General features: G+C 43.5%; 1 long non-coding RNA gene across 1 annotated transcript in view; it reads right to left on the bottom strand.

Moving 5' to 3' along the window:
- The window catches only part of LOC306665533, a 23749-nt gene extending 10179 nt beyond the window's left edge, over window positions 1-13570 (bottom strand). Inside the window, exon 1 of the long non-coding RNA XR_013765061.1 lies at window positions 12753-13570. This is a non-coding gene — a long non-coding RNA (uncharacterized lncRNA). The remainder of the gene's footprint in view (window positions 1-12752) is intronic.
- Between the last annotated feature and the right edge of the window lie 4011 nt (window positions 13571-17581).

Below are 17581 nucleotides of genomic sequence, written 5' to 3'. Positions count from 1 at the left end.
ATAAAATCCACAGCAGAAGTGCCCCACTCCTAAACATTACCAGGGAAAGGAAGTCACAGGGGCTGTACACCACAGCCAGGGCATGTGCAGAGCCCCACAGACATCTGTTCTGTGCCTGCACACACACGGATCATGTCTGCACCAATGCTGCGTCAATCTCCTTTTGTCTTGAAATCATGGCTGTAGCCCCCAAACTAAAGCCAATGGTGTCAACAAAGTCACATGTTCTAAACGTAGTGCCAAGGAGCAGCCCAGAAACAAACCCTTTGGCCTCATAAAAAGTTGTCGAGCTGACCCTTCTACCTCTCCCCATCACCCACCTCGCTCTAGAAACGGAGGGTCAGCCCCACGAAGGAGAAAAGAAGTCCTACAGGTAGTGAGGTGTAGGCACAGGGGACAGCACGTTGGCAGGACTGAGGATCCTACTTTTTGTCCCCCATCCCAGTCTAACCAAGGAGGATCCCCAGAGCACAATCATAGAGAAAAGTCATCAGTACAGAAGAGAGTCTGGCCTCCACATGGAGCTGCATGCCTAATCCATGGTGGTACTTGTAAAAGAGTCTGCAGTGGGTGTCTTCCCACTGGAACCCAGAGGGATAGGCTCCTGCAGCTCATCTGGAGACTGAAGGCACAGAAATTGCTTGCAGAAGGAGAGGCAGGGGCAGAACAGGCAGCACTGCACACCATCACTGCCATCGCCATTTAGCATGGAACTGGTGCATGGTCTTGAGTCCCTGGTGACGAGGAAAATACAAATGCAACAGAAAACGCCAGGATTTGATGGGTTGGCAAAAATTTAAAAGAAGGGTAAAATCTTTTACTGGCAAAACTATGCAGAAAAGTACATTCTTGTACATTGTATGTAGGACTACAGATTTAAATAGTTCTTTGGAGGACAGCTGGCAGTATCTATCAAAAATTTTAAAACTAATGCCTTTCCAGCCAATTACTTTACTTCCAGCATGAAACTGTTTTAAAATTGCATGATCTCCTAAGGCTATCGGGAGATCATTTCCCCACCATCAGTACAGAGGCAGAAGGAGCAAACCAGGAGACTGAATGAATCTAGACAAGGATTTGAAAAAAGATAATGACAGGGTGGAGCAGAGGAGACAGACTTGAGAGGGAGCTAATAGGTAGAATTAATGGGACCGGGGCTGTCATGAGTCAAGCTGTGTCCCTTTAAAAAGTATGGCAATGTTCTGATCCCTGGTACCTGTGAATTGACTTTATTTGGAAATCATGTCTTTAGAGATACACTATTAGGGTGGGTGCTAAATCCAATATAACTGCTGTGTTTATGAAAAGAAGAAATAACACAGACACAGGGAAAATATCACATATGACAGATTGGAGTCATGCACCTAAAAACCAAAGGCTACCAAGAATTAGCACGATTACCGAAAGTAAAGGGAAAGGCAGGGGCTGACTCTGACCCAGGTCTCCAGAGGCATCTTGATCTTCCAGTCCCCAGAACTACGAAAATAAATGTCGACCATTCTAATCCTCTCCATTTGTGGGACTTGGTTGCACCAGCCCTAGGAAATTAACATAGGGGCCAGTCAATGGGAGTGGCCAGGAAAGGTGATAAAAGATGACCTAGATGTGTCTGGCTTGGGTTTCTGGGTCAATGCTAGTGCTAGAAACGGTGACAATGGATGTGGAAAACATAGGAGGAGGAGGAGCAGTCCAGTGGAGCCAGGTCTTCAGTGAGTTCAAAGACTGATGTGATGGGTCCACTATTTATGTCACCAGCATTTAGAAGTCTAAGCCAAAGAGAGAAGCTGAACAGCCTGGAGATGCAGGCAAGTGAGTCATCTTATTGATTTGAAAAGTATTGCGATTCAGATTAGAAAACTTTCACCCTCATTCCCTCTGAGCCAAGAGAGATTATACTCTGTGACAGAGACATTAGCCCCTCATCAGAAATACACCAGAAAAAACATGGTGAGTTCTGAAAATTAGGTTCATTTGCCACTAAGCAAGGGCCCCCATCTCAGCTAACTCTCCAGAGTCCGCACGGATCAGCACTGACCCTCTGGGCCCATGGGAGCTGAACAGCACTGCACCTCAGATTAGGTGGGCAAGAACTGTGGGAAGAGTAGGGAGACTGGGTTGGTGGGCCTGACGGCCGGCAGGTGCAGACCTGGCCAGGAACTTAACCACGCAGAGCCTCGGTTTCTCACTGGGAAACATAAAGGACTGTGAGAACTGAAGTCACTTCACAGTCAATTCAAGCATTTTTCTTTTATAAGAGGAGGAAAGTCCAACACAAAGAAGTGAAGTGGTTTATTCAAGGTCACGAACAATTGAGTTTCAGAGCTGGAACTGGAAAGCGCTCTTTTCATTACAGCCTTTTCTAAAGTGTCTCTCTGTCTTTGAATCCTATGGTTATAAAAGCAATTTATAAATAGAATGGGATTCTAGAAGTTTCTAAATAGCACCATGCACTCCAAAACTTGTTGTTTAAAGAGAGAACTAATTGGAATCCATCAATCTTGAAATTCAAAGGCCCCACATTAATTCTATATGCTGGAGCAAAACTGGTGGGGCAGATTGTTTGAATGCAGGAGGTCAGTCAGATAGATCGCTTCCTCGCATCTTCAAGAACATTCAAGAGCTCTGTCAAAACCCTTTCCTTACAAACACTGGCTTGTTGGAATGCCACTGCTGTTCCCTGCTATATGGAAATTGGTGTGGTTGAAACTTTCACTAGCCAGCCCCCACACCACTGCGGAAGTGTTGGAACTGGGCTTCCCACTCAAAAACAAAAATAAAAATGGCTGTAGCAGGCTTGCCCTAAAGTCGCTATCCAGAAATTGTGAAAAATAATAACAGCTTGCTTTCCTGGGTGATGTGTTCCCTGAAAATGAGCTTCCCTCGGTCCACATGGTGGCAGGCTCCAGCGTCTTAGCCTGACTTAGAGTCTACGAGTGAAGGGCGGGGCCTGGAGAGGGCCTCCCCACAGCTGCCACAGCCAGGTGTCAGCAGGATGCAGGCTTGCTGCAAACAGTTGACAGCTGTACCCCTACAGGGGCAGAAGGGAGTGGCCTGCTCCCAGCTTCTCCCTTCCCCTCTCCTTTCCTCTCTTGTTCTCTCCATCTTGTACCATCCCATCTTCTGCTGAGCCTCTTTTCCTTAGTCTTTGTTATTCTTCTCTCTCTCTGCTCCTCTTTCTACCTCATTCATTCTTTCCTCTACCGTGTCTCTTCACTGTAATCCTCAACCTAACGCTGGTGTGTTTTTTACTGAATACATGGAAATGAGTCACTTTAAATCAACATAATTCAGTAATCTCAATGCCTTAAAAAGACTAGTCCTATGGTAAAGAATGGGGTCTGCCCTCTTCTCCTAAAAGGCAGCAGTGAGTCTCCAAATGGTCACAAGCTGACCACCATGGGATCAGGAATCACCAGCCCATGGAGGACACACCTATCTCCATGAAGGTAGTGCCATCATGGCTTCCTGGCTCCCGGAATGGCTGAACATTAAAATCATCAGAACTTATACCAGTTCCTAGCTCTATTCCCAGCTGAGATGGAAAATGGAACAAGTATAGAAAACACACCTTCCACTCCCAACATATAGAATGGGTAGAAACGCTAGTTTAAAAATGTGTGTATATGTATGGTTATACTTAATGTCACTAAACTCTACATTTAACAAAGATTAAAGTGGCTAATACTACTGGATGTTTATTTTACCACAATAAAAATTAAAAGTACAGAAAAGCTGAAGTCAATCCATATCTAGACAAAAAATGAGAAATCAAAGTCCCTGGAAGGAGAGGACACCTGAGTAGGTGCAGATAGAGATGTGGTTTGCAAAAGTTACATAATATCGTCAAATTCAAAATGAAGAAATAAAATCTTAGAATAAAACCTTTAAGAATGCAGCAGGGAGAGGCATGGAAGCCCTCAGGCTCAGAGCCATGGAGGAAGGAGAAATGTGTCTGAGAGTGAATTTCTAGAGTTAGAGCCCCAATCTCTTGCTTAGCAGGTGGTGGAAGTGACCTCCCTGCCTAAAACCAAGAGTGAAAAAGTCACCTGCCATCACTGGGAAGTGACCGGAAAACTCTACTCAAAAGTCATAAAGCTATAAGCTTCCAATATCCTCAGAGCCTAAGCAAACCGTACCTCAGTAATGGACCCTCTTTGAAGGTTGTAATCTAGGCAGGAGACAGAGCAATCCTGTAATAAAATCTGTCTTAACCCTCCATCTTGCGTCTTAAATGTTAGCAAATAATCAGCATAGAAATAGACCCTTGGTTTCTAAAGCTGAAACGTTGGAACTTTGCCAGGAACGCATCATTATTTTGTTTGCCCAAACCCTATACCAGACATCGGTCTTATGTATCCAACAAGCACCCCTTCTTGGCTTTTATGGATTTTAATTTATAGCTCCATTGTTGGCAAGCCATTCAGAGACACTCGGCTAGAAACGCCAGCTGCTCCACCAAAGTCCTGAGTATGTCTGAGCCCCCCACTGAGGGCTATAAAACCTTAATGGAGTAGCAGCAGCTCGGGAGAGCAATTCAGGACAGTGCAGACTTTGTTGCTCTTATTTTTATTCTAACCCTTTCCATCTGCTTGGATAGCCACCTCCGGGATACTAACCTAAGAAAGTGGCGGTCTCCACCAATCCCCCAGGCCACAGGGATTGACAAAGGGCTTTTCCACTCCCTCATGCAGTAATGCCTTCCATTTGCATAGAATGTTTAAAGCTTACCACATGACTTCACAGGATAGCCCAGTAGGTCATGGGGCCAGAGTTACTATCCTCAAGTGAGAAGAACTTTCAGGGAAGTTTGGGGACTTGCTGGTTTTGCCACTGATGGGCTTTGCCTGCCCTGCATTGTTAATTTTCATTTCATTTTTTTTATATTTAACATAAAAATTTACTATTTTGAGGTACACAGCTCAGAGGCATTAAGTGCATTTATGTTGCCATGCTATCCTCACCAATATCCATCTCCAGAACTTTTCCTCATCCCAAAATGAAATGCTGTTCCCATTAAGCAATAGCTCCCATTCCCCTCCTTCACCCTTGGTCACCCCTTTCTACTTCCTGTCTCCAGGAATTTGACTACCCTGGGAACCTCAGGTAAGTAGACTCATACATTTGTCCTTTTGCATCTGTAGTTTTCACTTGGCATAATTTTTCCAAGGCTCATCTATGTTGTAGCATGTATCAGAATTTCAGTCCTTTCTAAGGCTGAATAATATCCCATTGTATATATGGATTACATTTTGTTCATCCATTCGTCTGTTGTGGGGACAGGATGCAACATATAGAGAGTGGGAAGAGGGGGAAATTGGATTGGTTTATAGTCCTGTCTCTTTGCCCTGTACATGAATTTGAATTTCCTTTAAGAACCTACTTATATTTGCTTTTGCTTATTTTAATGTCAAATCTAATCCAAACATATACAGACTAGATAGTCTGTATTCCTGGGATTTGTTTTGCCTTTCATTCAGTTCTTCCTAAATTCCCTGGTAATCTTTGAAGTGTGTTTCTACAATTACCTATTTTCATAAGAGCTCTACAATACCAAATACTGACAGTCATCTTCCTGATTTCTCCTACTTAAGAAAAAAAAAAAAAAATCTGGGCTGGGGAGATAGCTCAGCTGGTAGAATGCTTGTCTTGCAAGCACAAGACCCTGAGTTCGATCCCCAGTACCCCCCCTCCAAAAAAAATTCTGAAATTCTGTCTCTTTAAATATTCACTCATTCAACACCTAAAATATACCAGGCACTGGACTAGGTTCTAAGGACCTAGCAGCAAGCAGGACAGAGTTGCCAGCCATCCTTATGAAGTGCACCTGCCAGTAGGAGAGACTAATGACAATTATTACTCAGACAAGAATATGTGAAATTTGACATTGTTGAGTGTTCTGAGAAGCTTTGAAGGAGGTTGTCACCTGGTCAGGGACTCAGGAAAGGCTTCTCTGGAAAAAGGCAAATGACGTGAGTTCTAGTAGGATTTCCCTAAGTGAACTAGTGGGAGGTTGGGTGCAGTCAGGGAGGAAGGTTTTTGCAGAACGTGAAGTAGGTGAAAGCTCTATAGTGAAAGATGCCTCAGCCTCTCTGTCTCCTGAAATTTCAGCACTTTCATTCTTCATTTACCTAACAGTCTTCACACGGATTTCCTTTCCGAAACTGCTTTGATGTATCTAATGCTGAACTCACAATAGAAAGTCAAGATCAAGAATTACTAGGTTTTAGAGAAGTCCCAGCTTTTGCAGTCCCCTTCTTGGCCCACCTCCTTCCCTTTCTCTACCCACACACCATATGCTTGATCTCCACCCTCAGGTTCAGCCCAGTAGGGCCTCCCTTGGTGGAGAAATGAGAGACTAAAGGAGCTCCTGGCTCAAGTCAGTGCGGTGGATAACTTAACCCTGATCTGGTGCCTCAGCTCAGATAATCAGATGGCTAAGAGGAGACTCTCTGAGCCCAGGCTCTGTAATAGCTCCCCCTGGGGAAACTTCCTGGTACTCCCATCAGGGGCTGGGCTCGGCCTGTTTTTCCTATCTCCCTGCTGGAAATCAGAGCCCTGTCCTGAATTCCAGCAGAGCCCAGCTGTCCCCACTAGAATTCCCAAGGCCCTACTGCTTGATAGAGCTTGGGAACCTCTCCTGCTTGTTTACCACTTTAATGTCCTATCCCTAGTAAGACAGGAGGTGCCCTTCTGACTCCAGCTGCTTGCAGTAACCAGTGGTCATCCCACGATGGGGCTGTCACTTACTGCCACAGCTCTGCTTGATGTCTGACCCTTAACACCTGCCCCAGTCCTTTGGGAACATGCAGTGAAGGGTCCTGGCTCTTACCATTCTCCTACAGTTAACCAAGCCATAGCCCAGCCATGCTAGAACGTGGGCTGAAAGACAGCAGAGCCATTTCTCCCAACCACCTGGTCCAGGGCTCTTTCACACTCCATCCAAGTCCTTTGACTAGTCAATGAAACCAGCTGTTAACTGGGATTCGTGTGCTCCTCTTCAGATGTAAAAAATAATTTGTGTTTAGAGAGGGGTTTTAATTTCATTACCTGAGAAGCCCTCTTGTCCTCAGTATGACATTTCCTTGGCTGGTCAAGAAGTATTCTGTAATGAAGTCATGCTCAGCCTGATAAACTTACACTGTCTGCAGATCGACAGAGACCACGGACCATAAGCCAAGTGGCCCAGAGCCATGATGATTAGATCAGGATGCACAAATAGATCTGACCAGGTCTCCCCACTTCCCCTCCTTGAAACCAGCTGGGATTCCTGTGGGGTCAGGCTGCCGATGGCTGCAGGGTTTCTCTGCTCAACTCTCCCACCCCGGGGGCTCAAGGCAGGAGGAAAGTGAAAATCATGGGTTCTCCCTGAGACTGAGTAGCTCCCTAGCTAACAGGGAGTTCCTATTTGCCCAGCCCTCTTAGCAATTCTGTCCCCAAGAAGGTCATTCCTGCATGTGTTGACTCACGTGCCAGGTCAATAGCAAGGACAACCAGCCAGGCTGACTTTTTCTCTGTACCTGATCTTTGGCACCATTTGAAAAGAAGATAAGAGGGGTGTCTCCTAACGTATCCTCATTCCCTGCCACCCAACTAAAACAAAACCACTCAGCCATTTCTTTAAAAATCACAGAGGTTGCAGAAAATCGGAGGTAGGAAAATGTGCCAGGGAACATTAGCTGTCACGCTACCTCACATGATGTCTCAGAATGGGTAACCTAATACAAATTCCCATAATCTGAACACTTCATCTTATTTAGCAATACTCAGTGACACAATTGCATGGGCAGATCTCTGGGGAACCCATGATCCGGGCTCTGAGTACAGGCTGTTCCGACGGTATCTAAGGAATACCTCAGGGTTGGTGGGAAGTGGGAGGGGTGGAATATTTGATGATCCTGATATTAAAAAATCCAGAGATCTGCATCTAATAAAATTACTGTGTAAAACATACCAAAAAATAAATTAAATTAAAAAGAAGAGGGAAAGAAATGCAGAAAGGAAGAAAGTAAGGCGACCTGCCAAACCCACCCAGATTAGGTGACTACACCAGGGTAACATACGCCACAGTAGACTTTTGACTGTTGGCCCTCTGCCTGGATCTACAAAGAGAGTTTAATAAGTTTTTAAAATGGCTGACTTCTGTCTTCTCAACTTTGGTTGTTAGATGTCATCAGAGTGGGCAAACAAAAAGTTAACTCAGAACACAATGAAGCTCTGAATGCAAACATGGCTGCAGCTTCCTGAGCAGTTGATACATGAATGCAGTTCATTAATGTCATTCCCAAAGAGGAGGACTGGCAGTTGAAGAGTCCATCTCAGGATTCTACTTTCCTATTAGCCACTTGCAAGATGTCTGGCACTGTCAAAACCTTGTTAAGTCACCTCCAAGATAGCTGCACTCCCAGGCAACCCTCAGCATTACTATTTTCTAATCACAGCAAAGGTAGAGAAATCACCTCAAGAATCAAGTGGGTTGGAAGATCAAACAGGACTTAGGCATGGTGGCCCCTAAACCTGACCAGTTCGGATATGCTCATAGTTCCACAACTGGCATGAGATAGGGAGAGTGGAATTAGCCCTTCAAAATCTCAGGCTGATGCATTTAACCCTTCCACAGAAGTAGAACAGTCTGTAAACAAGTTATAAAGAACTTAAGATGAAATTAAAAGAGGTTGATCTTACAAAACATATACCTTGAAGGATGAATATTTAATACAGTAAAGCTATATTCAGTTAAAAGTCAAGTCAAAAATAAAAAATGAGTAAGGAAATGGGGATGCTCTGGACTTAAACATAAATAGCTAATGGGCCAAGCAAAGGTTAATGGGAGATCAGAAGTTCCTGGAAGAAAGGAAGTGAGACTGCATGATTTACCATAAACCAAATAGCTCCAGAGAAGACAAGATGGTCCTCAAATTAAGCAGAGGTTCACAGAACCAGAGAAGATGATGGTGATCCCTGAATTAAGCAAAGATTCACAAAACCAAAATGCACAGCTGAGTTATCCTGCCACAAAGGGCTTGGCTTCTTTAAAGACAACTACGTTGTACACAATTAATTCACTCACAATTACCTTAGACTCAGTGAAAAGATACAAGATATTGCTGCTTTGAAGAAATCCTCTTTGGCAAATGTCAGTAAACATCAGTTCCTAAAAAATGGAATCAACCTCCAGAAAGGGGTAGAATAATCACAATAATGCATTAAAACTGTCTGCATGCTCAGAAACTCATTTTCCTTTCCCAGAATTCCAGTCCTCCTCCTGCTACCAGTCAACTAAAACCTGTGCTTTTTCAGAGCTTCCTGACATTTTCTCATGAGGGAAATATCAACTTGTGATAATTACCAGCTTGTTTCACATTTTATTTGTGCATGTGGGTTTGCATTGTTTACTTTTGTTTCCATTCTTTAGTCATTCTTTTCTGTCTCCCTCCCTTAAAAACTCCATGAAACGACAGACTCAGAGTCTGCTTTCCTTCTGTGGTCTCTTGTATGATCCTTTAAGGATAATGGGTGCTCAGAATATTCCCATTGAATATTGAAAGGATAATGCATTAAAAATAAAACACCAGATGAAGGCTCTGTTCTAAGCTACTACTGAAAAGATTATTGAGAAAAATACCCACTTTCTTGTTCTACACTCACAAGCTGAACTCTGTGCACTTTTTTACAATAGACTACTGAGAGTCTGCAGAGTTCTTGTGGGTTAGTTCAACTCCTTTTCCCTAGACTGCTATACTTTGGATCTGCAACGTCCACCAAAGGCCCACCTGTTAAAGACTAGGTCCTTAGCCCCTGATTCTACTTAAAGATGGTGAAACCTTCAGGAGGGAGGGCCTAGTGGGAGGTCTGCACAACATTCTTGAAAAGGATTTGGAGGCCCTAGTCCCTCCTGTTCCTCCTCTTTCACTTCATGGCTGCCTAAGCTGAACAGCTTTTTCCAGTATGTGCTCCCTGCCTTGATGTGCTTCCAGAGAACAAAACACCATAGAACCAACCAACCTTGAATTAAAACCTCAAAAACTATAAGCCAAACTAAGCTATTCCTCTTTTTAAAATTGAATAAAGTGTTAATTGTAGTAACAGAAAGCTACTAAAAATGGAGGGCTCTCCTGGTGGGACTTACCTGCTTCATTCCAGTTCTAGGGTGAGCCTGGAACCCACAATATGCAGAATTTGAATTAGCATTTGTGTTTATCTTGGGTCGCGCACTGCTCTCTGAGTACTCGAGGTTGAGGAACCCCACTTTACCCACAGCATCCCCGTCATCCTCCTCTAACCAGGCATGTTTTCGCCCCAAGAATATGTTCACTCAAGCATTTAACTCAAAATATTTCTTCACTTAGATTTTAGTGGTTATTTTTTCTTCGTTAGGTGGGAGATACATGAAATGAAGGATGTCAAAATATGCCACCCCAAAATATGCTGCTTGGCATGAGGACTATTTGGGTGTGAAAGCAATGAAGAAAATCAGATATAGGAAGAGCCCTCTGTCCTCCCTTTTTCTGCCTAAAAGCATCACATGCCAGGAATAGAAAAACTACCCTCATCAACAGAGACAGAAATGGCACAGAGATGAGTCTATATGAATAACTTACTAAATAACCCTCATCTAGCATTGCTTCCTCATATATTTATTTTCCCACAATTAACCACCAAGCCCTCTTTCCTTTGTTCATTTCTTCACAATTTATCATCCTTTGTTAAAATGGTCTAAAAGCCTCTGAGTCCATTCCTTAGGATTTTCACTTCTTTTTATGGAACCACCATGCACATAAAATTAAAAATACATTTGGTACGCCTTTTTCCTGTTCATCTTTCCTTGGTCAACTTCATTCACAGGGCTCAACCCTAGATCCTCAGTGGGTTCAGGAAAAGGTTTTCCTCCCCTAAGAAGTAAGACAAAAGCCATGTTCATCTACGTCTTGTTTCTCAGGCATAGATCAAACTCAAAACTGGGCATTTTTCATGATTATAGAACAAACAAAGGACTTGTTTTAGTCTGCTTTTTTGCTGCTGTGATCAAAGGACCTGACAAGAACAATTTTAAGGAGGAAAAGATTTTGGTGGGCTCACTGTATCAAAGGTCTCAGTCTAGAGCCAGCCAGCTCCATTCCTTGGGGTGCAAGGTGAGGCAGAATATCATGAAAGAGGAGTGTGACTGAGGAAAGCAGCTGGAAACATGGCACCTGAATACAGAGAGCTCTTCTCAACAAGGACAAAATATAAACCCTAAAGGCATCCCCCCCAGGTACCCACCTCCTCCAGCCACACCCTATCTGCCCACCCTTACCCAGTTAATCCCTATCTGGGGATTAATGCACAAATTAGATTAAACCTTTTATAACCCAATCATTTCATCTCTAAACTTTCTTGCATTGTCTCACCCACGAGCTTTTGGGGGACACCTACAACTATGATAAGACTAAAAGAAAAAAGAAGAAACAGCTTCAGTTTGAAATCCTTATAGGTGACATGCCTGAGCCTTCGCCCCAGAGACTTTTCTGGCCCAGGATTATCTCCTCATTAGGTGTCCAGATCTTTTTACTAGGAGATTCCATTTTATAAGATATGAATTCATCACTTTAATAAGTTTAATAAAAACACTCGAGTCATTAAATTCCTGATTTAAAATTCCTAGAAAACATTAGTCCATACACCCAGTTTGACTTCTTTCTTATTAAAATGATTTATTGGTACTTACTCTCCCTCCGAAGTTTTCAACTATAAAGCTGTGTGTGTTTCCTCATTTAAGCTCCAGACATACACTTTGAAGAACATTACAGAAATACTGTGATTCCTTCTAGGAGCTAAAAGGTAGGGTGATGTCACCACAGTCTGTCACACATGGGGAGTTGGCCCCAGGCGCAATGCTAAGGGAGGAGTCACATTTAAAAAAACTGTCCAAATACAGTTTACTTGAACAATGTGCTGGGCCAGACCATACATTTCTGAGCAGTGGTCTGAGGACTCTGGCTTCTTTCCCTAGAATTTGGACACCAACCCTTTACCAGGTGACAAGCGCTGGCATCAGATTTTGCATAGTCTGATGAGCCAGAACATCTGGCTTCTGTATTCCCATTCCCACTTGTGGGACGAATGGGTTTCATCAGAAGTCAGAGATAACTGAAATAATAATTAAAACTTGCTTCAGTCTCATCATAAACAAGACAGTTCCTATAGTGAGTTAGAGTTTTAATAACTTAGTGCAGCAAATTTTTGTGCAGCCTCTATTCTGTCTAAGGCACTGATCCCAGATCTATAGAAAAATAGCACAGAGGGCATGTACCTCATATGACAAGCAACCCCTGTCTTCAGATACCTTGCACTCTAGGGAGAATGGAAGAGTGTATGGGAAGCACAGAGATGATATTTGTATGTGTTTCAAAATAGAGAAATCATTTTAAAAAGAAGAAGGAGGAGGAAGAGAGGAGGAGGAGGAGGAGAAGGAAGGAGGAGAACACTTAAGATCATGTAGAAAGTGGAAATGAAATGGTGACCTCTAAGGCAAACAGAACAGGACATAAAAAGCTATCTATTGCCACCAAGGCTTAAATCATTTTTCCAAAACATTTGCCAAGACAAAAAAAAAAAAAAGTCATTTTCTGCAGCAAAGGAAAGGTGAATGAGAGGGTGAGTGAACAATCCCCAGTCATCACTGGGTTTATTTAAGGTGTCTGCAGCCATTTCTCTGGACCTCTGCTTATGCCAGCAATCCATAAAGAAATAAAAGCAGAAATAGCAACACTCACCTCATCAAGCCACAGGGAGGTCATATTCTTTCTATAAACAATACAGCGCAAAGGTTCAGAGGTGTGAGAGGCCTGACCTGAAGCAGCGTTTCCGCTATTCACCATTTTTGACAGTTATATGAAATCCAGAGAAGGGATTTTCTTGTCTAATTATTCCTAACCTTGAAGTTCAGGGAGTTGGCCTTGCTCAAGATTAGCATGCACTAAATACATCCTGAGGAAAGGGTGCAGAACGTTTTCTGCAAATATTGTCCAGGAGATGTGAACTCTCTTTCCCTTCATTTGGGATCCCAGAGGAAGGGGCAGGAGAGGCCAGGTCAGTGGTCACGGTGCAGAGTCGTGCTTCAGTCAGCACTTTGGTATCGCTTCAACAGGGACAGGAGGGACAGTATTGCTTTCATCCTCATGATGGAACTCAGCCTGAACACAGACCACTAACTTAACCCAAGACCCAGCCCATGACCCCAAGATCCCAGAGTATAAATAACCCCTCAGAAGCCCTTTCTGGTGATTTATCACTAGGAAACTGGAGAGTGCATTCCCTCCAAGGTACTGAAAACCAATACAAAAAGGACTTCAGAAGTATACATTTTGCTGAACTTCAAATCAGAGAAATCGTTCAAAATCCCCCTGAAGAGGTAAATATGCTGATATTCAAATTTTTACCTATCTCAGTGATCCTCACTGGCTTTGATTTCTCAAGGATGAGACATGGAAATCAGATTTCTCCTGCTTAGAAATTCATGAACTCCTGCTGTTATTTCCCGTGGCTGTCCTTGTGATCTGGTATGTGGACTCTGAATGCATGTGATGTTAAAGTAAGACCCCTCCCCATCCCCCAGGAAGGAACTGCTCCCGCACAATCAGCACCTGGAGCCATAGGGTGAACCTAACTCTCCAACTGTCACATAAATTTCACAGAATCAGAGACTGCTCTCCATCCAGCTGCTGAACTGCCCACAGATACCAGCACTACCCCACCTTGGAGACCTACAGGAATGAGTCCTTATGTTAGTCACTATATCTGAGCTGAAACATTAATATAAAGCTCTTCTTGTTTCATATATAAATTCAATTCCAGCAGCTGTAATTAAGAATATTTTTCCTTCCTTATTTTGTCCTCAGTGGAGATAGAGGCCAGCTGCTTATGGGTAGAAAACTCCAAACACTTATCAGAAATTGCAATTCCTCTTTCACTGTCCTCAGAAGACCTCTACTCCTTTGATGCTTATATGTTTCTGGGTGTTCTGTACATTCTGTATCCAGTTCCATCTAGGAGGACTTAATGCTGTAAGATCTTTGGCAAGCTAACAAACCTCTGTGCCCCATTTGTCGAGGGGCAAGAGCTTCACAGGGTGATCTCAAGATCCCTGGCAATCTACTAGGTTATGATTCAGTAACTTAATATAGCTAGTCCTTAATATTCCAAGGACTATTTTTTTCAATGCTTTGTTGGAAATTATTGAATCCCACTGGAATTAATTGCAATTTTAAGACGAGACTGGAGAGTCATGATCCCTCTAAGGGAAAAGACTGGACTGTGGAACATGGAGGAGGAGGGGAATAAGTTGGCGGATGGGAAAGCAGTAATCAAATGTGCACAGATGGCACATTCTAGGCCAATAGATGCGATTAGGCAAATTCTCAACACTTGATGAATGGCAAGCTGCAATCAGAAATATGATTCTTCCCAGAAGCAGCACCTATCATCCATTTGGCAGAAGCCTCAGAGTAGTGATGACGATGATTTGCACAGGCTTTTGGGTGAGTCAGGTGAGTCAGCACTGTCCAGGTGCTGCCGAGCTTGGCAGCAGAGATTGACAATATGAATGTTCAGAACTATTAGACGGACGTATGCCAAGATGCACTCCGGAAGGCTAACTTTAGGATTGGAGGTGTAGAGTGCTCAAGCAGTGGAAGAAAGCTTGGCTGGTACATGTGGGGCTCTGGGTTTGATTCCCAGCACCACAAAAAATAAAAATAAGGTCTCCATGATCAGAAGGCTAGCTTTAGGTGCCCAACAGAAAATACATCTTCCTAAACTACACCCAGAAACCCTCATCAGCCGACCTAAAGTGCGGTGTTTGATTCTGGGACATCCCAGGAGTGAATCTACCCATTATTAATGTAGTAGCAGTCAGTTGCAAAGACCCCCGCAAGCAAAGGATACCAGAAATTCCCAGGAGATAAACAGCTCCAAAGCTAAATAGGACCAAGGGCTTGGAGTTTTCTTTTTAAAGCTTGGGCTTAAGTTTAAGGGATTATTCAATATGGATGGCTTGAAGGAAGTAAATGATGCTACATCAGCCCCTGCCCTCCCTGTGCCAGGCAGGAGGGAAGGGATAGGCATAGAGAGCAGCAGTCCCTGCAGGCTCTGAGCCCCAGAGCCTCCTGCTCAGAGGCTGGAAGAACTGGGGCCCGAGAGGACTTGTCCTCCTTTGGCCTACCATGGGCAGACTTCCCACAGTGTCTCTGCAGGGACTCCCAGGACATTAGGTGACATCAAACCTCTTAATGAGGCTGGAATTGGAGAGCTAGAGCTGTAACAGCCTTGAATAGCAGCGAGCACAAACTCCTGAGAAAAAGCGTTAGTTAGAAGGTGTATAAATACATTATTATTTATCAAAAACGGATCACAAAAAGTTAAAATAGAAATGAAAGTAAAAGTTTCCCTCTCCCATTAAGCTAAGCATTCCCTTCCCCACCGTCCGAGGCACAGGGTGTGTTTCTGGACCTTTTCACATCTAAGAACTTAAGCTTTCATTTTATTTCGTTCCTCAGGCAGTTCTTCTGTTTATTGGACTCGTGTTTCCCTTTGCTGCATTGCACGCTCAAGTCACAGCAGGAGGGATAGGGAGAAAATTCCGGCGTCACTAAATATCTTATTTTGTCTTCATTCATGAAGTGTGGCTGGCTCTAAAATTCAGGTTCAAAGTAATTTTTTGTGAGAACTTTGGAGACTTGCTTCTCTGTTTTCTAGCATCAATATGATGAATCAAAAAGTGGGGTGACAACCTTAGCCTTATTTTTCTACTTCTATTTTTATTTTATCCTATTCGTTCACTCTGCAAGCTTTATTTATGCAATATTTCTGAGTATTTTCCACCTGAAAAGTATGGTTGTTTTAAGTTTAGGGAAGTTACCTTTTATTATTTGTCTCACTGTCTTTTATTATTTGCTTCATATGGTGGAAGGGCATGGTGGAGGAAAACTGCTCACCTCGTGGCAGCCAGGAAACAGAAAGGGGCATACAGAGCCACCGGGAAGGTGTATCTTTCCAGGGCACGCTCCCAGTGACCTGCTTCCTGCACCTGCCTACAGTTACCACCCAATTAGGCCATCCAAAGTAAGATGGACCGGTTCAGTTATAGCTCCCATAGTCTAGTCATTTCACATCTAGCATTATTTTCTCATATCCAAACTGTAACACATGCACAGACTTTTATTCTTGTCTAAACTGTATAGTGCAAAACAATGGTTTCAGAGTATTTACACTAGGTTGGACTCCATGGATTTTGGTATCGGCTGGAGGCAGGAGGAATCCTGAAACCCACTCTGGTGGGTCCTGAGGGATCACTGCCTTTCTCTCCCTCCTCCTGAGTCTCATGGGAAGTCCAGAGCTAGTTAAGACTTTGTGCCAATAACCACAGTAGAGGCCTTCCTGGGAATATGTTCTACTCTTGTGTCTGAGCCCTTCCTTTGGCTGGTGGGGTGGGGTCAAATGCTGCAGGCTTCTACTCCTGAGGCCTGGAAAGTGAGGAAGAGGCACCAGAGTCAGGGATTTCACAAAGTGTCTTCTAATTCCTCCATGCTCCAAGTGTAAAGCCTCACCTTGGACTTAGGGAACATGAATCTATTCTTTAACAAAATCCCTGGTGATTGAGGAGCACATCAATGTCTGAGAAGCTCTGCCCTTCCAACATCCTTGTTCTTGCCCCATTGGTGCCTGCCCTTCATCCTTGATGCTTCCAAGGATCAAGGATGGGAGCTCTGGGGCTCTGCCAGGAGGAAATAGTCCACCTCTGCTCAGCATCTCCCTTGCCTGCTTCTCAATGTGCTCCTACTTTCCCTTTAGGTATATAAGTGTTTCTGAATATGAAATAATATAGTCAACCCCTATGTACACATAACTAGTTTAGAAATAAAAGTTTACAAATAGAATTTCAACCCTTGTGTTTTAGTCAGCTTTTCCTTTCTGTGACCAAAATACCTTATAAGAACAACTTAAAAAGAAATGAAAGTTTATTTTGGCTCTTAGTTTCAGAAATTCAGTTCACAGTCAGCTGACACCGTTGCTCTGGGCCTGAAATGAGATAGAGCATCATTATGGAAGAATGTGGCAGGGGAAAGCAGCTCAGGACATGGCAACCCAGAAGCAGAAAGAGAGCTCTGCTCACCAGGGAACACTCCCAGTGACTCACCTCCTCCAGCCACACCCTGCCTGCCTATGGTTACCACACAGTTAATCCATGAAAGTGGATTCATCCAGATTAGATTATATCCCTCATAATCTAATTATTTCACTTCTGAATATTCTTACATTGCCTCACAATGAACTTTTGGGTGAAATCTCATATCTAAACCAGAACCCCTTGTGAACAACCTCCTCTGACTTTTTTTCATTGTCAGTTCTAAATGCAGCATGGCAGAGGTGTGGTAGCCCCATAGCCACAGATAAGTCACTCCTATGGGATTCTGTCATGTGTAAACATAAATCAGATGCTTCAAGGACCTCAGAAAGTGTGGTGAAATGTGAAAGGAGTAAAGCCTGCATCTGAACCTACCCACTTGGATGAACTGGAACAAAGTTGGAAATGTCGTAGTGGGGA

The sequence above is a fragment of the Sciurus vulgaris genome (assembly GCF_902686455.1).
Source record: "Sciurus vulgaris genome assembly, chromosome: 7".
NCBI lineage: Eukaryota > Metazoa > Chordata > Mammalia > Rodentia > Sciuridae > Sciurus > Sciurus vulgaris.
Note: the sequence above shows the minus strand (reverse complement) of the source record. Positions and strands in the feature narration are given on the sequence as shown.